Raw genomic sequence first — 24,645 nt, 5'->3', positions numbered from 1 at the left:
TCTGAGCGCAACCTTCTTTGCACTGGCTCCATCTCTTTTTGAAAAATGAAAATGTATCTATAGATCGGATAGAAGCCGTAGTTTTTGTACACACATTAACTTGTACAGGTTCAAAGCAAGCCTTTTATGTAATGAGCGATTTAATTGGCTATGAATTTGCTCGTCAAACAGGCAAAAGACATCGATTTGCTTTTACGAATTCTAACATGCCACCACTTAAAAAGGTCCTCACGTTTCCAAATGTGATTGTATGTTTCTGTTCATCTTTGGGTGACTTTATTATCGCTGGATCGCACTACATTGGCCGATTTTTAAAAATGATGCAAAATATGTTGAACAAACACATAAAACCTAATTAACCTTTAAAATTATCCGTTAAATTTCAAAACATAAGGGCTGAGCGCCACCTCGGAAGTAGCATTGGCTCTTTATTCATGCATCTCAAACAAGAGGTGGCGTGCGTGATTAACCGCCGTGTTTTGATGCCAGCAAGATTATATGAATATTTAAATTAAAAAGACGACACTCTGTGCGATAACCGTTATCCTAGAATATTAATAATTTATATACGGAAAATATCTGCGCGATAATCGTAGAAGCAGAGGGTGAATTATGCAAGGAATATAGTATGTTTGCAACTGATATGCGGCGTAATATCAAGCCGATTACCGTGAACAAAGAGGATATACACCTGAACTAATGTGTTTTGTTTGCTTGAATAATTTATAATCTATCAGTATTGTTTAACTGGAATAACGCTTTTTGAGACCAATATAAAACATGAGTGAAGGAATGTAATTATCATAGTTGACAAAATAAAAGATATATAGATACGCGTTTTTTAATTGGCGTTTGCAATGAAAACATACGAAAAAAACCTTGACGCGACTTTATTATAAACATCGCATTGGATGACGATGGTTTCCATCAATACATGAGAACGTAACGTTCATATTTTATGGTTGGCGGTAAAGATTATGTGAACCAAAATAAAATTAAAACACATTATTGACAATTGACTCTTAGTATATTTTTGACAACGCATTTTGATTTAAATCTGAAATCATTTTAACAAAAGCATACGTCGTATTAACTTAATTTGATTCAAAAGAGACACGCGCAAACAAAAATATCAACCAAAGGTTATTCTGAAATAAATTATGTTCCCGTAACCGTCTTAATCCAAGCACGCGATACAGTCAAACCAATGAGACAAAACACATTGACCCCTAGTGTGAATATTGCGGGTGTACTCAAATAACCTAACGCCTAATGATGTAAGATGTAACCATTTCTGGCTCGATAATTTCTAGCACAATCCATGTAAATATCAAACAATAAATAGCCCCTATATTTGATAACACAATTAAAAAAAGTACTGACAGTACTGGTGTGACGATTTTTTTGAAGAGGATGGATATAAAAGAATCAATTTAAGTTTATCTCCATCACTACAATCGTGTTTGTGGGTACAAAAAATTTGGATACGAAAAACAATTTGGGTACGAAAATTTTGAGTACGAAACAAATGCCAAAAAAATATGGGTACGATAAAATTTTGGGTACGAAGCAAAATTTGGGTAGGAAAAAACATTTGGGTACGAAATAAAAATTGGGTAGGAAAAAAAAAGAAATTGGTCTCATTTGCATGTGATGAGACGAAATCTGCGATTTTCACGAAGCTGTCAAACCAATACCATAAAACATAAAAAGTGAACTTACTGCGAGCGTCTTTCGAAGATCGCACAAAACGTTTTTGCAGTGATTCGTGGGTTTCTCCCGAAGAAATGATTATGCTTTCGGTATTTATCTTTTCGGCCTCCAAGCCTTCCTAAAATAGAACAGCAAATAAAACCATAGTATGAGCTCATGATATACATTAGACTTAAGTCGTGTGTACAAAAGACGAAATACGTGTAACTGGAGTTTTCGTAGCTGTATACTAACCAATTGCTACGTCGAACATGAAAGAAGTAAAATACTGAAAAAGTACTTACCTGAAAGTATCCTGCCGTCTCGTGCCAGACTGAATCTGATCCCTCCACGAGTGTAACTCTGTCCCACTTAAAATGATGCAGTATATCCACCAAGAAATTCAGCATGTCAACGTAGATAGCGGTGGTGCGTGCGAAGGTCTTGTACGCCCCATGGTTGCTGAGTGCCCGCGACGAGCAGCTATAGCTGATCATCGGTTTGTCCCATTTTGCCGCCAGGAGACCGGCGGGGAGACAGACGGCGTCGCATGCAGGGCCTAACACAAGGAGTATGTATCGTTTGAAGGCATGGGTTTTGAAATTTCTAACCCATAGTGGGATAGTGCGCTCATTGTATTTATCTAACATAAACATTATGAACTTTTATGTATAGTAGTATCACTCAGCGTACGTATCAGCGGTTCAATGAAGTATTTCGTATTCATTCGTGCATGTACCACTGATCAGCGGCACATAAGCCGAAATACGTGGATTTTTGAGAGTGATGAAGTTTTCAAACTTGAACAAAAAGGTACACTTTGGTTAAATACCATACAATACATAATTGTCCTATGCTAAACACGAAGCAACATTGCACAGAAATGAGACTGGATAATTTGATTATCAAGGTCAAAAGGTGTGCATATTATGTCACTTTAATCAATTATCACGTCAAAACTGTCTACAATATCGATGTGAAATGGGAATTTAATAGACTCCATATGGCAATTGCAAATGTTGCCCTCTCGGGAGAGGTCCTTTCACTGCAAGCAACATGCGTATAAACAACAATATTTTATACATTTTCGTGGTATTTCCATTGACTAACCTTTACAGATTTGATATTAGGGTAATTGTTATAAATCAGTATGTAAATGTACATAAGTCTTGCAAAATTAGGTTAATTTCACATTATAACTTATATCGAGGGAGAGACAAAGAGAGACAGAGAGAGAGGGAGGGGGGAGACAACATATGTTACTATATAACTACAAGACATCAAGAGCGCGCAGGGTCGTCAAAACGCCTTTGGCATTCTAGCAATGAGGTTTCACTGCCTACTTAGTATATTGGGCGATAGCTTCTGATTTAGTAGGAAACTCGCACCTTGATCATAAAGTGCTGTCTGGTGCTTCACAACCGTATAAGGAAGAGGTATCAAAACCTTGATCGGTTTCTTTTGGGACTGAGGTATTATATTCACAAACGTTATAATAGCATATCATATCGGATTAAACGCGTTTATGCGTTTCGCCTAAATACGAATTATTAGCTAGATTGCAAACGAATTATCTGGACTATTTTAATAAAAAAATCGTATCAAAAACAATAACGAAAGGAGTTTTCTTATCGCTGTATACAATTTTTGAATACTGTTGATTTTCTCGCTAAACGGCATCAACTGACGAAAATAATTGTTCCATCTTAAATAACCTTACGCTATACGCATGCTGCCTACAAATTATCAAATTGATAGGGGAATTGCTACACGTACACAAACCCCATTGGAGCGTCCCTGAACTCACAGTAGTATATTAAAGTAATAACATTTTTATTTACCAGTGTATTTCGGAACAAATGAGTCTCGCAGCATCATACATTACTAAACAAAGGAAATACCCTATGCCGATGCTCTATCAGTTACTTTCAGTAGTGCTGGACGCGTTCATATGAATACATGAGTGACACAAACTCAAGTAAAATATATGTAAAGCATTCATACGCCCGTAAGTGAGAATGAGAACGGTGGTGTATGCATTTGTATTCATGTTAAGGCTAAACTTATGCACTTCTTATTCATTTTTAGGCTTAACTTATGCACTTGTTATTCATGATTAGGCTAAACTAATTCACTTCTTATTCATTTTTAGGCTAAACTTATGCACTTCTTATTCATTTGTAGGCTAAACATATGCACTTCTTATTCATTTGTGAGGCTAAACTTATGCACTTCTTATTCATTTTTAGACTAAACGTTTGCGCTTCTTATACATTTTTTAGGCTAAACTTATGCACTTCTTATTCATTTTTAGGCTTAACTTATGCACTTCTTATTCATTTTTAGGCTAAACTAATGCACTTCTAATTAATTTTAGGCTACACTAATGCACTTCTAATTATTTTTATGCTAAATTAATGCACTTCGTATTCATAGAGCACATGGTTAGAGTAAGCATACATATAAAGGTAAGTTTGTAAAGGCATTTGTATCTATACATCTTACTCTTTTTCCCACATTTCTAAGCATTTGACATGTTCAGTACAAATATTCTATAGAAACTATAGAAATGCGTGTGTTCATATCAAATAAAATTTAGTTTATTGAGCTTTAATTAGCTATCTCACTATGAATCTTTGTTTTACTGGCAATGACAAATTGTATTGTACTTTAAATTTAATTGGTAAAAACTCCTTAAGTGATCGTATCGTTTTACTCAGGTATGGTGTTTTTATTAATGCCGTCTTGATGATGAACAAAAAAATACAGTTTGATACATCGTTTACAAGGGCTACGCGGCGAAAAAAATATCCGTACGTTTGCTTTCTTGGTAGCACTTTAAGAATGTTGCCATGTATTTAGCCATATATAGTTTTGAAACAAACAACAACAACTCACCAATGTATGCATTCACATGCGGATTCATCTCCACAAGCTGGTAAAGACCCTGACCGATATCACAATGTGTGTCCGCCATTATGAAGTCGAAAGTGATGTTGTGCTTCCTCAGCTGAGGAAGGTCCGGCGATGTATTGGCCTGAAATGTTCAGACAATGTTGAAGGTTCATGTTTGTATTGTCCCTCATACACATCGTGGCCAACAATGTATCGATCTAAAGTGTAAATTCTGCTATATGTGGGGCTGGTTCTGCGACGAATGGTCCTAGCATGATTTACTATAAATTGAATATGCTTTCGCTTAGTAAAATGGTTCGCCAAAGTGTAAGCCTTAGCTATTCGAAAAAAAGTTTGTTCAAAATAAAGTTCTCCAAAAGACTTGACCGGAATAAAATCTGACTTTTTTTCTCGTTCAACGGCGTTGTCTTGTCATGCTTGTCCCCGAAATGATGTGACAATATTGTTTTGCAAGTGGTGAAGACTTTATACATATATTCAGACCTTTCGATACGTTGGCATGGGAACTTCAAGAACTATTTTGTTTACGCAAATGAGTTAGACTAGGAGACACGTTGGCCTGAAATAAGCACCGTATTATGCTATTATGCTATTTCAAGCGCAGTCATATCGTGTGATTTAGTTATACACTAATGGGTTTGAAATAGACGTTGGTTAATTAATTTCTGTGCTGGTATTTGCTTGTTTGGAAACCGTGATGTGTGCAGTGTTGATCGTGACATATCCTGCGGGGATCAATCGGTTAACTAGTATAAATTAGAAATTGCTTTGCGAAACAGGTTTCACTTTAAAGCTCTTGTACTTCTGTGGTTGTAGAGGCCACATTTATTTTCCGATCGTCATGAAACTTGGTCGGAAGATTCATCCCAATAATATCTTGGGCTAGTTTGAAAAGGATTCCGGTTGGTTGAAAAACGTGGCTACCAGAAGGCGGTGCATTTTGTCTTATATGTCTACAGTAAAACCTTGTTTACACTCTAGTTTTAACCTGTTGGGAACATTGCTTCCGTGTGTTCATATTCGTTATATTATTTGGTTGAGCGAACGCACTTAGTGTATTAGAAAGCTGTTATTAAATTTTAAACATAATTTATAATTAACCACTTTTGATTGGGTAAAGACAACAAGAAACAATGATACAAAGACAATGATCTAAAGTGATTCATTGACTATTATTGCCTGATTTTTGGTTAATTTGCTCGTGTTTTACATTTAAAAAAACACTATTGTAAAGTTTTTATAACAAAACCAGGTTTATAGTTATGGCATGTCATTTGTTTTATTGAAGAAGAAATAATATTTCATTAATGTAATTGTTATGTGCAGGTTATACAGATGCATATATATCAATATTTAACGATACCTGCTATCCCCGTATTACATTTTTGAAAGAAGCGAACGAAATGACGATTTCTATTTGTGAAAATAAATTAAACTCTAATTATTATATTGAGAAAAAATATGCACATTATTAAACAAAGTATTTCATTCTTATAAAAAAATAGTGAATCCCAGTTGCTTTTACTTCCAGCGTTTTGATATGAGAGATTTTATGACATAGGTGGGCAAACTTAAGTTTACATGTGATAGCTTTACTGGACGTTAGCATGCCAGCGTGTTCGATGTATTATCATTTTGCCCTTTATTATAATGTATTTTAAGAAACATTTCGCAAACACAGTAATAAATATAAGTATTGATTTCTACAAAACATATAACAATGAATCTATGTTTTCAAAATAAAGTGTTCTTAAACAATATTAGAAATCGTAGTTATACTATACATACCTCCGTTGTTGTAAAAACATGTAAAATGTCAATGAACCGATATTTATATCTAAAATTCATACGAACAAATGTCCTTGTATAATATATAGGCATTAACATATGTTTGTTTCGTGTCACTTCTGATAAATCTGGGAGGCATTAATGATCATATTCATTTTTTTTGTTAGACGTTGGACACAAAATAATCAAATTTGCGTGATCCGACCATATTCTATACTCTATAACATTAATTGTATTGTTACATGCAGCCTTTATGTAGGTTATGCTACATGATAACCTAATATGAAGTAACCAACTATAATTAAAACATATTGTGTAGTAACCAAATATCATCAATCATCATCTCCTAAACTAATTATGGTCTATGACGTAGTGTCACATAACAGAACTGAGGCACTGAATTAATTTCATATGGGTTATAAGGAACCGCTAATGAACATAAACGTAAAACATGAGGTAAATAATTGAAAACACGAATGTTGAACTTCCAGTACTCCAAGCAAACGAACATTATTTCTGTCCTTACATAGTATACGTTTTTATCACTTTGTATGTATAACGTAACATCCAAAGGTAATTAGTATCAATGCAATTAAATTAAATAGCGATACAATGATAGCCTGTGTTTATATTGCCGTGCGTTGTTATTGTCATTAGCATTTTGCCTCGACTACTTTACCAGAGGATCGAATGTAGTGGTCAATACAAGGGATTCGTCTGAAGTGTTATTTTTCTTGAATTTATTTTGCTCATGTCGGAACACTGCTTTGCGTAGTGTACACTATATTCTTTGCACACACCATTTGATATTCATCAAAGTCAACAGAGGTAGTTCTTCGCTAACACAGTTATCATTATAACATATAAATATCTCAAGTTTAAGAAATTTATTTGCAAAAATCTTTAGTGCATAAACGTTTTTCTTGCAGTTTGTGTTGATATCTTAAGGTATAAGAATAAATCCTTCAATACGTCTGAAATCGGGGAGAAAATTTCACTTTGCGTGAAGCATAACCGTATAAATGACTGCAGTACACATATAATTTGTGAACAAGAACACATTCTTATTAAATAAAGTAATTATGGTGCATTTTACATTGCCATAAGCAGCATCTGTATTTTATACACTTGTTGAAATTCTTATGCTTTAAAAAGTAATTCGAAAAAAATCAGCACTTACCGGTTTCCACAAAGTCACGTGATCCTGCACCCTTTAAATATTTATGGACTAGCTAGCATTTTTTAACGCATACTCTTTACACCACGTCAACGATTGCCTTAAAGCACAACATATTTTAGCAAACCGATATCTACATTACCAGCTTACTTTGATTATATGAATGGCATCTGTTATTTGTAAATCGCAGACATGTGTGCATTTGTTTTCATTGTTTGTTTTTTCGTTGTCAGCGACGAAGTTTGAATCAAATCGTTTAACGAAGCGGATAACTTTGGCACACACAACATTCAGAGGGGATAAACACGTGATTATCAAGATGGCGACGTCCATGCCAACGCAGGTATTTTTCGCCGTTAAATACCCTTTAATTCTTGTATATTTTTTTTAATCCGCTCATTTTCCTGCAATATTAGCAAGAAAGTTACTGGCGTTTATTTCATAGTAATATTCGTTCTATATCTCGACTTTACTCGTTGCGATATTTCTGAGCGAGATGACCTAATTCGGGCTCCACTAAGAAAATGTGCGGGGAGTAAAGTCGAGATATAAAGCGAAGTCAAATACGAAATTAACGCTTATTCCTTTTTTTCTAATATGGCTGGAAAGTGAGCGTCATGCAAAAAATAACATAATTAGTAAAGGGTATACAACGATGAAAAATAACTGTCTCGGCATGGACGTCGCCATCTTGACTATCACGTGATTACCCCCTCTGAAAATTCAAATCCGACAAAGGCATCTATAGGGATGACCCATCTGCAATTGTATCTTATAAATTGTCTTTGGGGCGCGCTAGGTGCAGACAATCTACATTTTGAAATAGACAAAAACACCAAAACAACACCCACCTTTTCCGTTTATCGAACATGGGCTTATGATTTCTTTTCTTGACGTATTATTTTTAGCTTAACACATATTATCTGCCGTGCAGTATGTTCAACTTATTATCGCATTACAGAACTGATATGGTGCCAATTAATCGGCTTTAAAAATGAATAAAAAGAAAATCCGCTCGACGTATAAATGTACAAGTAAGCCGTATTGTTTAAAATACATATGTTAGTAATCAACACGTATTTAACAAGTTCAACTTGCACATAAAATAAGTACCATCACAGTGACGGTTTCACATTAAATATATGCTATGAAGTGAACATGTTGTTCCGGTTATTTCCTACGCGTGTGCTTTACCACTTCAACCACAAGGAAAATCTTTGTGGAAGATTTATCTGTTATATGTGTTCCCAGTCGCATGTATTATTTAAATAATAAAGAACTTCTTTATATAATCTCGATTTTTGGGTTTGCATTAACAGATGTACAAGAAACTTGTTAGTTCAAGGGTATGTTTTTTTATGCCCCCGAAGGAGGGCATATAGTGATCGGACCGTCCGTCCGTCTATCCGTCTGTCTGTATGTCTGTCTGTCTGTCTGTCTGTCCGTCTGTCCTTCCGTCACACTTTGCGTTTAGGTTTCGCGTATAGGTTTCGAAAAATGCTCATAACTTCTGTGTCGCTTCAGATATCAACTTGATATTTGCCATGCATGTGTATCTCATGAAGCTGCACATTTTGAGTGGTGAAAGGTCTAGGTCATCCTTCACGGTCAAAAGTCAAATATATGGCTTCAAAGCGGCGCAGAAGGGGGCATTGTGTTTCTTACAAACACTCTTGTTTTCTTCTTTTTTTATTCAATATAAAACGTACGATGTATACATGTATATGATCATAACACAAAGTGATACAACATAGCAGCAATAATGTTCAAACATTATATACAATATATGCTGATATATCATTTTTGACCTTGTGGTTTCCTTTTGAAAAAAAAGTAAATATGTATTTGTTCTTTTGTTGTTTGTGATTGTGAAACCAACAAAATAATTATGAGTAAAGACGAGTTGCAAAAAATGGGTAGAAAGCAAAACTAGACTTGTTTATGAAAGTTTAATGTGTTTCCATTTATGTTCAAATATATGAAGTGGATAATTGTTGATGGCCATTTCTTTTTCAATTTGAATCTTAAATTTTAAATAATTGATAAAACAGTTCAATGTAGGTGTTTGTTTTCTGTATTTCAGACTGAATGTGAAATATTTCATTAATATAATAATGTAATTCACAGCGTTATTAACCTCTTGTAATTTGAAGGTGTTAACCTCTAAACTTATGTCTAAGAGAGATAGTTTAACATTAAATGTGTGTTTCTCTAGAAGGTTGTCTATTGACTCTATAGAGATTGAATATGTTTACACTCTCAGAAAAGGTGTTCTATTGTTTCAATATGTTCACTTCACATATCACATAGATTTGTGTTGGATAGGTTGCACTTAAAAGCTTTAGAGGTTTCGGCAGGGTGTCTAATTTGAAGTGTGTAAAATATGCTTTGTATGCTCAACATTTTTAGTCCATGAAAATTATAAAATTGGACCGCCTGAACTGGAGGTTTCAATATGAATGTCAATGAAAGTGAAATATTTGATAGCATTAGCACGAGGTTTGAATATGGATGTCTAGGAAAGTGAATTATTGAAACATCAATGAGCATGTGTAGGAAAGTGAAATAGTTGGACGGCCTGGGCTGGAGGTGTCAATATGCGCGTCAATGAAAGTGGTGTTTTGGACGGACTGGACTGGAGATGTCAATATGCGTGTTGGACGGCCTTAACTGGAGGTTGGTTTCAATATGAATATCCATGAAAATGAAATATTGGACGGCCTTAACACGTGATTTCAATACGCATGTCCATGAAAGTGAAATATTTGACAGCCTGGACTGAACGTTTCAATATTCGTGTCATTTAAATATGCATATTAGACGGACTTGACTGGAGGATATACTATGCGTGTCCTAGAAAGCGAAATATTGACGTTTCAATATTATGTCAAGAAAAGTAAAATATTGAACGGCCTCTACTGGAATCTCCAAACTGCGTCTCAATGAAGGTGAAATAACGGACGGCCTGGAATTAAGGTTTCAATATATATGTCCACGAAGGAACATTATAATACGGCCTGGACTTAAAGTTTCAATATATATGTCCAGGAAAGAACATTATTGGACGGCCTGGACTTAAGGTTTCAATATATATGTCCAGGAAAGAACATTATTGGACGGCCTGGACTTAAAGTTTCAATATAAAGGTCCAGGAAAGAACATTATTTGACTGCCTTGACTTAAGGTTTCAATATATATGTTCAGGAAAGAACATTATTGGATTGCATTGACTGGAGGTTTCAATATGCGCGTCAATGAATGTGATATATTGGACGGCCCTAACTGGAGGATTTGATATGCATGTCCAGAAAAGTGAAATATTGGACAGCCAGAAGTGGAGGTTTGAATATGCATGTTAAGAAAAGTGAAATATTGGACGGCCCGGACTTTAGATCGCAATATACGCACCAATGAAGGGGAAATATTGGATGGCGCTAAGTGGAGGTTTCAATATGCATGTCCATGAAAGTGAAATAGTGTACAGCCTGGACTGGAGGTTTAAATATGGAGGTTTTAATATGAATGTCCATGAAAGTGAAATATTGGAAGGCCTGGACTGGAGGTTTAAATACAGAGGTTTCCATATTTATGTCCATGAATTTAAAAGTGAAATATTGGAAGGCCTGGACTGGAGGTTTCAATATAGAGGTTCCAATATGCATGTCCATGAAAGTGAAATATTGGAAGGCCTGGACTGGAGGTTTCACTAAGGAGATTTCAATATGCATGTCCATGAAAGTGAAATATTGGAAGGCCAGGACTGGAGGTTTCAATATGGAGGTTTCACTATGGAGATTTCAATATGCATGTCCATGAAAGTTAAATATTGGAAGGCCTGAACTGGAGGTTTCAATATACACATTTAACAGCGAGAGCTAATCGTAAGCTCTGTATATTCTCTTATTTTAATTTTAAATGTTTAAATTGTTGATATATTCGTATTGGTATACTTCTGTTTGTTTAGTTATTTGATTTTCTTTGCTTTTTTACAATTATACCTTTGTGGTCTGTAAGTCAATATTCCAATAATCTTGAGATAGCTGGTATACCAGAACCAAAGGCTTATACGTATGCATGCAACGAACGACTGTCCTACTTTAGTCATAGGTAGATATTTGAGTTATGTCTTTAAAAAAAAGGCTTTCGTTGCCAATCCCAAAACAACTTATGTAGCTTGGCCAGGGATCAAACCCACGACTTCAGATCTTGAAGTCCAGTCCTCTACCTTCTAAGCCAAACGGTATTCAATAACATACGTTTTCGTATTATTCGTTTTCGCATTCGCGGTTCAAAGGTTGGGAATATATGATAACACTGTATATTAGTTATACTTGACGAAAATTGCCAACGCTTGATGAAGTTTAATTTCTTGCAAATCGACCCCCGAGGAAGTAATAACTTTTTTACAGACCAATATATACACTTTTGAAAATAACCACTTAAAGCGGCTTTCTTGTTTGCATTTTTTTTCCGGTATGTGAGTGCCTTTTATTCATTCCTAATCATACACCGCTTTATCAAAAGTCACTTAATCTCCTTACGATCACAGCGTAAAACGTTTGATATTCCTCGACGATAATCTGAATATTAAGCTTTATGATTCCATTTCGCTTTTATAAATTTGCGATCAAATACAGCATGTAATGTGTTCTGTTTTATGTTTCATTTGATTGTGCTTCAAACAGCTGCAAATATGTTAATGTATCCTTCCATTAGGTAGTTAGATATAATTTAAGGGAACATTATAATTCTTAATGATTATCTTAGAGAATGACACATGTATGCGGTTATTTGTTTATATACGGAACGGAAATATGTTATATCATTAGACCAAGTGTGCGGTTTTGAGCAATTTTAACTGTTTACATTCAACGCCTTTCACGCACCTTTTTAAGGCGGTGATAACATAACATACCAAACAGATTGTTTATGAGCCGTGCTCTGTGAAAAGGGGATTTAATGCATGTCACGACACTTTCCGCCTTAACTTGATTTTTGCTAAGAAGAGACTGTAATGAACCGAAAAATGTTATAAAAGCGGAAAGTGTCGTCCCTGATTAGCCTGTGCGCACATGCATTAAACCCTTTCTTAACGGCGCAGTCAATATCATTTGATTATAAATGATAGTTTGATATTGTTTAGGTTTATGTACATTATTTAGTTCTTTATCTCTGATCTTTGATTTGAATCAGTCGATACAGGTTTTCAAACAGTACCAACCTAATGAAGAGACTTAATCGAGAAACCTAATTGCAACTTACCACAATTTATTCGATTTTGACACGTGACGTCAATAAACAAGAACGTAAATCCGATACTAATTACAGACTATTCATTGGTGTAAATAATTGTAACATTGGTTGCCGTTTGTGTGCCTCCTATCTTCTTTTTAATAAACATAAATCCAAATGTGTAACGCCTATTTTCAGACGATATAATTCTCTTTTTCATAATCTAGTCATGACTTGTCTGTCAGCCGGCTATCAATAACATTACTTACGTCTTACTCTAACAATTCAAACATATGATAATAAAACTATTTTCTTATTGTCATTTAAAATATCTAAATATAACTAAAAACGCTCTGATACCGGTGCCTTAGATCGATGTTGTATCGTTAATTACACGTAGTACCGTTGCATATACATGACCTATTTTTATATAATAAAGAGCCTTTTTACTTCATATTTAGAAAAGTCCATTAGCATGCAAAATTACTTGTAGAAGTTACAATTTTTACTGGAAATTATAACGGTTACGGTAAGTATTTTTAGTGTTGTTGATTATCTTCAGATTAAGAGCATGTTATAAAAACATATCTCTTTTAATTTTATTTCCGATTTTTAGTTTCTTTCCATTTTGTATTGTCAATGCAACTAGTTCTGCCCTGAGTGTTCCTTGTTTCTTTCTATTTTATTATATGAGTCGCTTTCTGAGAAAACTGAGCTTAATGCATGTGCGTAAAGTGTCGTCTCAGATAAGCTTGTGCAGTCCGCACAGGCTAATCAGGGACGACACTTTCCGCTTTAATGGTATTTTTCTTTTAAAGAAAGTCCCTTTTTACCGAAAATCTAGTTAAAGCGGAAAGTGTCGTCCCTGATAAGCCTGTGCGGACTGCACAGGCCAATCTGGGACGACACTTAACGCACATGCATTTAGCTTTTTTCTCAGAATATGACACATATTGTAATGTAGTGTAGAGATCATAGGAACAAGTTAAGGTAACTTAACACTGTCACAAATTTTCGAGCAAGACAATGAAACGAAGCATAATTTATGTTTGCCTAATATATAGGATCTTGCATGAGTGGTCGTTTTGTATTGAATTAATTAAACAAGTCATCTAAACGACGAATTTAATAAGTTCAATACAAAATGACCACGAATCTAAGATTCTATTTATAACATGACCAACAAATTTTCTTTTTATTTTATGCTCTTTTCAACTTTTTAATATTCACATTGTAAAAGAGTTTAACTGAAGAAATTCGCAGGGATAATGACGTCATTTGGTAAAAATGACGTCATTTCATAGTTATATAACTATTGTAATAACACCCGTGTAATAAACAAAATTGAGCATTACGTTATTTCACTCATGGGGCGTAGGTCATGTTATAAATTCAAATATAAAATATATATTTAAATACTCTGCCAATTTTAACTTAAACATTCCGTAAACTCTTTTTTGGGCAAGAACACTGGCTTTAAGCAAACTATTTCGCCAACATATTCAATTGTACGCGGATAATGAATATTCGTGTAAAATTGCCTATCAATGGCAGTAAAATATTTCGTATAATATAACATATAGCTTAAGTAGCCATTTTAGTATTGGCATATATTATTAATGACATATTATCTCATGCTCAACGTTAAGTGTTTTTGTATTCAGAACTTTTTTAGATCATGCCTACAACTTAGTAATTCATGCGAACATATACATACAATAGTAAATTGTTAAATGCCACCATAGCTTGCCTTTAAATAACTGATTTAAGCATACTTTTGAATACTTCAAATACAAAACAATGTTTAAGTATCCAACAAATCTTTGCAATTGAAAATTGTTTGTACGTGACTATACTGTACTTGTACTTCTATAAATATTAAAATCATATAAAAAATATTAAAACGGCAATTTAAATTCATTTGAAATAAATGCATGCTTCATAAGCTTAAACTTGTGTATGTGTCAGGTAAAAACATATACCTTCTCGAGTGTTTTGAGGAATACGTAGTCTGGCCATTTATGCCTCAAAATGTAAAAATTCTGCTTCCATACAAAAAAACAAATGAGAAGAGACATGTACATGTACAATATATCCTGGGTTTTAATTTACACAAATGGGCTGTGCTCTGTGGAAAGAGGGTTTAATGCATGTGCGTTAATTGTCTTCCAATATAAGCCAGGGCAGTCCGCAAAGGATTAGGGGCGACACTTACCACTTTTATGATATTTTTCATTTAAAGAAAGTATCTTCTTGGCAAAATCCAGTTTAGGCGGAAAGTTTCGTGCCTGATTACCCTGTGCGGACTGCACTGACTAATGTTGGAAGACAATAAACGCACATGCATTAAACCCTTTTTTCCAGAGCGAGACTCAAAAAGTGCAAACTTTAAATGTTAATTTCTATCAAATTGCTTTAAACAATACCGCGGTTCTAATATAATGACAATAACTGAATTTGAAATACATACAAATTATACTTCACAATGCTTTTTAAGCATACCACATGTCAATTATTTACACCCTTTAAATTCAAAATTCCGATAATTACTCAACACATATGGATAATCGAGTTTTATTTTAAAAGATGCATTCTATTTTTATGTTTTAGATATATTGTACCCGTAAGTTTTTAAATGAAATACAATAGTAAAATTTATATCAGGATATATCTCGTTGATGCATTCAATACACTTTATTGGGACTTCTCTATGTAATAATTATGAATAGGAATACTCACAAACAACAATATATTCAAATTCACGAATACCAATAAGTTATGATATGTTATTTGGTGAAAATGTGTGTTTGTTCACTGGAACCGAACCTGAGGTTCATTGAATTTGCATATCAATTCGAAACTTGGTTCTCATAATTCCCTTAACGAATTAGTACGCATACCATCTATTAATGTGAATGCTTTCTTCCTTAAATAAAAGTGCATACTTTCACAGTCGTAATCATGCTTAATCTTCAATAGTTTTTAAAGCTTAATCATAATTAATCTGTTTTGCAATAGCTGGAACAATAATTTCTACACAAATATCAAATTATACAATTTATGATTGAACGTTTTATCTGCCCACATAGACTATTTTCATCATGTTAACCATACTTAGCAAAGAACTGCGTATAAAGGGCATTCATAAGTTGGATTACGTATTTATTTTTCATGCACTTATAAAATGATAGTACATTCCCATGACAATCGCTTCAAATCCTAATATAAATTACTCGACATAGAAACTTAGCCTAACAAGAGAATCACATTGAGTAATTTTACGTAGCTTTAATATTAATGCTGAGATTTTAGAGATGTTATTTTCAAGCAATCAATACAATAACATACTCAGTTATATTTTAACATCACATAGTTGTAATAAAGATATCAAATCAAACGCTACAGCACATTCACTATTTTAATTCAAATAATAAAAATACACCTAAAACTAACTGACGCAATAGTGACATTTTCACGATTTATCATATTGATAGAATTACATTCACAATAAACACTGTTTTTTTTTTAATTTGGCATACCTAGCGCGATAGCGTTATTAAGGAGCGACATATAAAAAGAATAAAATTGTGTTGTTGATATGTTCACGTTATGAACAGTATGGGCGTTATAATGTGCCAGTCGTAATGATCGACAGTGTAACTATCAAAAGCCACTAAGGTTATATATTCCATATGTGTGTTTATTTTAAACCTAATAATGTATATTGGAAGAAGTTAAAAAAAATTATGAAAGTTTCGATAATGTAGTGTTGCCTGTTCTTAAAAGCGTTCATACTTTTTATGTACGGAATAGCTTGCAAAAGATTTTCATGGTCGATTAGTTCGCATATTGAATAAGTAAGGTTATACCTGTCTATCGATGTTTATTTGAATACTTAAATGCGAAATATGAAGTACAATCATGTATTATGTTCACTCACTATACACATGTGGAAAATATATCTAGAGGGGCGTAGCTGCTATTAGGCACAGCAGGCCCGGGCCAACAATTTTTTTTGAAACATGAAAAAAAAATAAAAATGCTTCAGCTTCAAAAAACACATTAAATTGTTGACCCTGAGGGGTTGAGGTGTTAGAAATCTGCATTTCACATTAGCATAGTCCTAAGACAATGGATTCTGGTCTTGTTCAAAGGACATATCTTTCAATTATCAACTCTACTTCTTTCTATGTGCATAGATTCTAGCTCGCTACTCTTCACGTGACTTGCTGTAACAAGTTTACAAAGATCTACACGTAAATCTACTTATCTCCCTTTCAACACTACAGTGAGTTGTAATCGATTATCGTTGGATTTTTAAGAAACATTCCGAATGATGTTTATGACCGCGGACAATTAAAATGGAGCACTTGCCCCCGTATCCCGATCCATTAACTGAATCCGTGTCGGTTCGGTCCCTTGATGCCGAACAAAAACGTGCTGTTATAGACATGCAGACAGTATTATTGGAAAGAATTCCCATGGTTTGACTAGTGAATAAGTGGAGTGTTACACTTTTAAATGTTTATTTGTTCCATATTGTTTTAAAATTTAGTTCTCTGGTATAAAGATAATACAGTAAAATTAAGTTCTCTGACATTGAGATAAAACAGTAAAATATCAAAGAAAAACAGGCCAAAGTCTTATCTTATTATTTGTCTAGATATGCTTTAAATCTCACCACAGGCATTATAGGATTTAACAATTTTCAGGGGGAGGACCCCCGTACCCCCCGTTTTTATGTATCATATTCGGGCTTACAGCAAAAAAAAGGCTAGCTACGCCCCTGATCTAGTTACCAAATGTCATAGCAATAAAGCAGTTAATTTTGCAGATGCTTAATGTTTATCTAACTTGTTTAAAAAAGTGACATTTGCACTTTTTCACAATCAATCGATCAAGTTTCAATAAATCCTTACGAAAACATAAACATTTGTGTACGCAAAATTGCTGTAAAGGAAAAGGCTGCCAGAATATATGGTTTTGTTTATTTGTTAACATTTGTTTTCATTCCCCGGTTTATACCGTGTCTTGCTAGAAATAATTCCATATTCGTAGATGTTCCCAGTGATCGTCACAAGTAAGGTAGCAAGAGAAATGATTCAAACTTGAAGACAAACAATATTTATATGCCCTAAAACACCCACAATGTTTCGGATAAAAATGCGTTTATTTGAAAAAGGAACACATTTATTATTTGACATATTCGGCATATTTTAACTAAAACGAAATTTTCTCCAAGTGTGTCATTTAATTGGTACTTCAACCCACATCTGTGTACATGTATTTAATTTTTTATTTCTACGTTGTTTTTCTTCAATTTCGTTTTTAATAAAGTAAACTTCTATTTTTAAAGAATACATAGTTATGTCCCTGTCAAACCGACAATCGCTTAGGCTCATATAAACTAATGTGCACCTGAAACAAACCTTGTGTGTAACGAACCTGTCGATTGCATCAGTATGTCTAGTACCAGGTTTTATTGCAAATTCCACATGAGTTTTTATTGATGAGGTTTGACGACATTTTGTAAAGACAAACAGCATTGCACATATCAATAAGTTGTTATAAAAATTCTAAGTCCGTTTTTGGTTTATCAGTGTTTCTAGGAAATCAGTTTGGTTTTCCAATTCAAAATAATTCCTTATAAATTTGAGGGAGTGATATGATAAAGTGAAAAACGGCCTAATCGTTAAGTAATTAGACTCGGCACGAAAAAAATTATGGCGCAGCAAGCCTCGCTTGTATGTTATTTTAAGCTTTATCTGGTATATTACAGACAGATCAGACAGGAACATGTTCTTATCTATATTCAACGGTATTAACACAACCAATTTAGACTTAATGCGGCCAATACCAAAGTTGATCAATCAAAATTCACTTTTACCTCAGCCAATAAGATATTTCATCAATAAAAATGACAATTAATCAGCCAATGTGTTACACATGTTTGACTGCAATTTTGAAAAAATATTTTTTAGTAAAAAAGTGTTGAAACCTGAACAGTAAACAGTTAAATGTAAATGTGATATTCTTTTTAGCGACTGGTCGGGTTACCTTGTGTCTTGTTTGAATTTCTTTAATTGTACTTTCATGTAAATGTTCGAGTGTATTTTGTTGTTTAAGACTCGTGAAATTACTCCTGATTATTTTGAACAAACTAAGATTGGGTAGGCACTCAAAAGGAGAGAGCATCAATGGAAGTTAGCTGAGTAAGCGGAGCGTTTACTATACCAACTCACCGAGAACATCTACACATTGTACCGAGAAGAAAGGATTCCGCTGACATCCGCGGAGAAAGAAATTAAAGCAAAAGTGAAAATTGAAATAAAGATATGATATTGCTGACACATTTTTGACAAGTTGTTTATCATTTTTGACATATTTGATGTAGTCGCCTTTTTCCGATTTCAAATACACTGCGGGTGTTGGATATACTTGTGCTATTTAAAACATAGTAGCCTTTGTTCCTGCTCCTGCTCGAACATAACGGACTTCCTTTTTCACCTTTCGTTTCCGGTTCACGATCGAAATTAAGACTTCGTCTTTAAGACTTTGTTAGTTAAGACTAGAAGACGAGTTACCTAATAAAAATGTATCAACATCCTCATTTATTTGTTCTAAATTGTGAATAAGTATACATTTCAAATTAATTTTAGGTAAGACTAACAATCGTAAGTGATCATTTTAAATTTAGCGTTTCTATTTAATGTTTCATAAATACAAAACAAATCGCCTAATAACACGACCTTGCCTGCTGACGTAATCACTGATTGCATCATTCAGTTTATGACGCGAGTGTCTGGGAATTTTGAAACTAAGTCCCATCAACATATATAACATTTTTATCACATGCGAAACCCTGTTTTCCATGTAATATAACCATTACGAATATTTTATCTTACACATGTGTAATATACTTTTTAAGCGTTTTCATTGACCTTATTTTCGTTCGATTGACCAATCGCATTTTGTTATTTTGCTGAAATGACGTTGCAACGTCATATGACGTCACGAAATGTAATCAACATTCGGTATTTATCATTATGTTTGCGTAAATATTTATTTAATTTGCTCATTTTAAAGCATGTTATAAAAAAGATCTGACACTCGTTGTCCTTTCATACCATATTTTATTTAACTCGTCCAGGAAATTTGTTAGTAAGCTCGCCAAAGGCAAGAAAAAATTCCTGAACTTGCTTAATAGTATATGGTATGATATTACAACTCGTGCCAGATCCTATATGTGTGTGTTAACGATTGTTTATTGCAATACAAAATAAAAGCGCTGAAATATATTGTTTGAATGAAACCAGAAAAAGTGTTTGGTTGAGATATTGACGGATTTGATAACCGTATTGATGAATAAGTATTTTAACTCTCGAGACTTATTAAATGGTAAATACATGTGTTTATTGTTTGATTATGATATTAGACAAATCTTCAATCTCTTTGACATTTACCGCCCGATCACTAGGATATAAGTCGTCCTTTTACTTTCGGCGCCGTATACAGCCACGGCATATTGGCTTTTTTTCCCCTCACAAGTAACCATTTATACTTCTGGGTGGAGAGAAGCAAGCGTGGGATTAATTTTTTGCTTAAGAACATTCCGTGGTCTGAGCCGGCTTTGGACCAGAGACCTTCCGGTTCCTAGACCAGCATCCTACCACAGACCAGGGTCCAACTTGACATAGAATCTTTGGGGTATCATCGTTAGAACAAGTTTTTTCTTTGTTGGCTGTCTAATTATGTCTAGCCAAAAAGGAAGAAAAAGCTTGTCACAAATAAAAATGATAATTTTAAACCATGTGAGTAAAGCATTAGCCTGTAGAGGTTTGACGTTTAATGACAGTTGGTAAAACGTGTTTCGAAAGAATTGTTTAAAGAGTTGTTTATAGAATAACATTAAAATGCCGGTGGGTATAAACTCTGATTCATGTGTGACGTGTCGGTATACATTTTGAACGTTGAAAATACCAAACTAAAACAAAACCGTTTGTGCTCTACTTGAATCTGTATGAAACTTAAATCTAAATCGATGTGTATAGTAATATTGTGAAGGTTTACTATACTTTCGCATGGAATTGTTTAGCACTATTTTGCAACGCGTAATAGGGAAAGATCAAAACAAATTTAAATATTAATACGCACTGTTTGATTGTGTTAATTAAATCTGGTTTGCTTTTCATTTTAACAATTAAATACTAAATACTTTTATTTTGATTGTATCCGCGGTCTTTTTGTACATGAATGGCATTTCTTTGAATCGTCGGATAAAGTGTTGGATATACTTGTGCTATTTAAAACATAGTAGCCTTTGTTCCTGCTCCTGCTCGAACATAACGGACTTCCTTTTTCCCCTTTGCTGCATATTCTAAGTGGAAAAGGGGCCATAATTATGACAAAATGCTTGATAGATTTGTCTGCTCTTGTTTATAGGTTGGGTCATGTTGGTAAACACGTATGCAAAATATGAAAGCAATATATCAAGGGACAATGAAAATAATTGGGGTAGTACGAAAACTTTAACATTTGCACGCTAACGCTAACGCAGACGCTAACGCTAACGCCGACGCCGGGGTGAGTAGGATAGCTCCACTATATATATTTTATATATAATAGTCGAGCTAAACAAAAATGAATCATTCTTATACTGTAATAGGTTCAATTCTGCATCTGCGTAAGTTTCAAATGCATTTTCCGTGTATTCATTAATCACAGTCCGCTTATGTAACACCATCATTGGAAAAGCGATTGTTGCAGTGCAAAATGTTTGCAAAGATCTATTCTGGTGATTTGAAATGCATGTTTGTTTTATAGTGCAATAACGCTTAAATGTCAATAATGACGATGAACATGCGTAATTGTTGTTTCTGATTATGTTGGAAAAACTTGGAGCAATAAAATGATTCTTGTTAGTGAATTTATATTTGATGTTGCTTTAAAAGCTTGTAATATAATATACGTAGTTTAACAATTATTTATTACACATTATGAGTGCGATAAGTGATACTGAAATGCTTAAGAATACAGAATCGGTAAACGTCTTCAAAAATGTAATAATCATAACATAAAATTTGACGATAAGTTGTACGGATGTACCGGTAACTTAGTTTTCACTAAAATACCGACTCTATTTAGCACTAACACAAGTGTGTTTTATTGTAATAACAATAACATGTGTTCAATGTTTTTTCACTAATATCCACCTCTTTTATAAAATTTAGACGACATTAGAACATGACAATTATACAAAAGTTGTATAGAGAGGATAAGTCGTTGATTGAACTGGTCAACTTTGTAACCCATGTATGATTAATAGACTCCCCATCCTTCTAAATTGGATCAATTTATTTCCAAAATAAGGGATGTCTTGTATATTTACTTCTATATTTAGAATATTTGTTACAGAAATTTCTTTAAGCAAACAGCGCAGACCCAGATAAGACGCCGCATCATGCCTTTTTTCTAGACGCTAGGCATAAATGGGTTAAAGCTGAATCTATGCATCAGAATAACGGCAATTCCTGCGTGTGTTATAATAAAAACCCGCGTATGCTCGACGCCGTTAACTTATACAGAAACACGTTTTGATGGCGTCGTACATTTAGAAAGATAAAGACAATATACACGAATATCACCGATAACCAAACGCAATGCAAATGTTAACGCTTCAAATTCCTCTTGTAAAGAAGTTGAAAAGGTCGTTTGCACGCTACCCGCAAATGTTTGCGTAATACGAATCTGGTACAGTTGATAACATCTACATTTTACTAAGTCTGGCGATGTAAAATATGCACGTGTTCATCTACCATTTTACCAGTATATAAATGTTTTCTCAAATAATTTACGTAATGTTAACCCATTTATGCCTAGCGTATATAAAACAGGAAACAGCGTAGACCCAGATGATAATGCGGCGGTTCATCAGGGTCTGCGCTGTTTGCTTTAAGGAATTTCTGTAAGAAATATTCTAAATATAGAAATAAATATACTAGACATCCCTAATTTTGGAAATAAATTGATCAAATTTAGAAGGATGGGAGAGTTCACTGGACATACATTTATTTATTTATCCAAAACAATTTACACAAGATTACCTTTTCAGTAGCCCACGCCATTGTTACCTCAACTTCTTTTCCAAAAGACCTTGATCCATCAAGTGGCACGAATAAGCCGAGAGTAACCGATTCCCCAGACACCACGTTTAAAATGTAAACAATAACACAAACCGTATTTGTCATATACTTTCCTGAAACATCCGACGGCATATTCGCTGTATTTTGTTCACTCGTTTCACCTGTTTAAGAAGGAATTCCACGAGCATTGTCACTCAATAATATATACATGTTTATATCACATACGAATTATGTATATCCGAATTAGTGAAAGTTGTACAGCGGTTACATCATTTTAAGTAAAAAGACGTTTTCAGCTGAGTTATCTTATTTCGAATGTTTTTATATTTACCATTTATATGTGTATGTTTATATCACGTACGTTAAATTAAATGATACTTAGCACTTTTCCATGATTTTATGTATCGTAATTAAAACAAAACTAGTATCGTCATATTTAAGTAGTGAACGCCAGGGCGAAAAAGACAACCGCTGCCCGTAGGAATCACATGATAACAGTATCTATAAACAATTGACAGTGACGATCATTGCCATAGCATTTAGAGCACTAGAATAGCTTGAAAACATCACATTATGTTTTATTGATGACATTTAACATTATCCGGAAAACAACCCGCCATAGTACCTCTTAATAAGCTTAAGTTAACGTTTAAAGTTGCATGATGGTCGTTAACGTCCCTGAGGACCAGCTTTAAACATGTTTCCCTTGAAGATAAATCAATGCTTCAACTCCGAGAATGTATTCATATAATGCTAGCGATCGGTCCTCACATGTTAAAATACTGTTTTCCTATATCCTAGTGTCGCTAAGGGTATACTCGCACGCAACATCATTGATGGAACGCCTTAAGCAGAAATTTGCATGCAGCGAGCCGCCTGTAAAATGGTTATTAATTTGCCTCGCGTGAAGACGCGTTAAATATATTTAGCAAGTCAGTTATTGTTCGTTATTGTATGGTTTGCTTTATAAAACAATTGTTTAAAACAAGTGTGTTGCCGTTAAATAAGTATTCCAATAATACTAGATGCAATAATTGTCACTGTCAAAACGATCAGCGTTTTAATTAGTTAACATGCCATGATACTTACATTTGCTTGTTTAATTCAACATCAAATGCATCTTCCCATTTATCTGAATGCTGCTTCATCGTAAACATATTTTTTCCTTTTTTATTCTACCCGCAGCGTTATCCAATCATCGTGCAAAAAAAATGAATGCGTTTTAATATTTGTCGTTTACGATTAAAATGTTCGAATTTTTTTCTGTTACAAAGGCATACTCACGCAACTATTTGAAACATTATAAGACTTTTAAGTTTTTTTACTTTAACCTTCCTTGTCTATCCCGACAGTGTCTGTACTGCAGACATATTACGGTAAATTGTCATTTATGTCTTCAGTAAACATGACACTACATGTAGTTGTCACAAGTACTGTTAATGTACTGTTTTACGTTGTTATTGCATTCTGAAAATATGTAAACAATATCGCTTGCTCGTTTCTGTTAAAAAAGTTTGAAGTGTTATTGTCGAAATGCAATCATTGGACATCAAACAGGTCATATTATAACGAACATTAATACGTTTATGAAACACATTTTAAGAAATCCCACACTTTACTTCCATCATGTTAACATGCATTGATTAAGAAAGAAAGCTTAATATACCTTTATATGATTGACTTTACATTTGACAAAAG

At 34.0% G+C, this 24,645-nt stretch overlaps 1 pseudogene; it reads right to left on the bottom strand.

Moving 5' to 3' along the window:
* LOC127831479 (atrial natriuretic peptide receptor 1-like) overlaps positions 1-24,645 on the bottom strand; it is a 52,768-nt pseudogene that overhangs the window by 24,541 nt on the left and 3,582 nt on the right.

The sequence above is a fragment of the Dreissena polymorpha genome, chromosome 5 (genome assembly GCF_020536995.1).
Source record: "Dreissena polymorpha isolate Duluth1 chromosome 5, UMN_Dpol_1.0, whole genome shotgun sequence".
NCBI lineage: Eukaryota > Metazoa > Mollusca > Bivalvia > Myida > Dreissenidae > Dreissena > Dreissena polymorpha.
The sequence above is the reverse complement of the archived record's forward strand: the minus strand, read 5'-3'. Positions and strand labels throughout refer to the sequence as shown.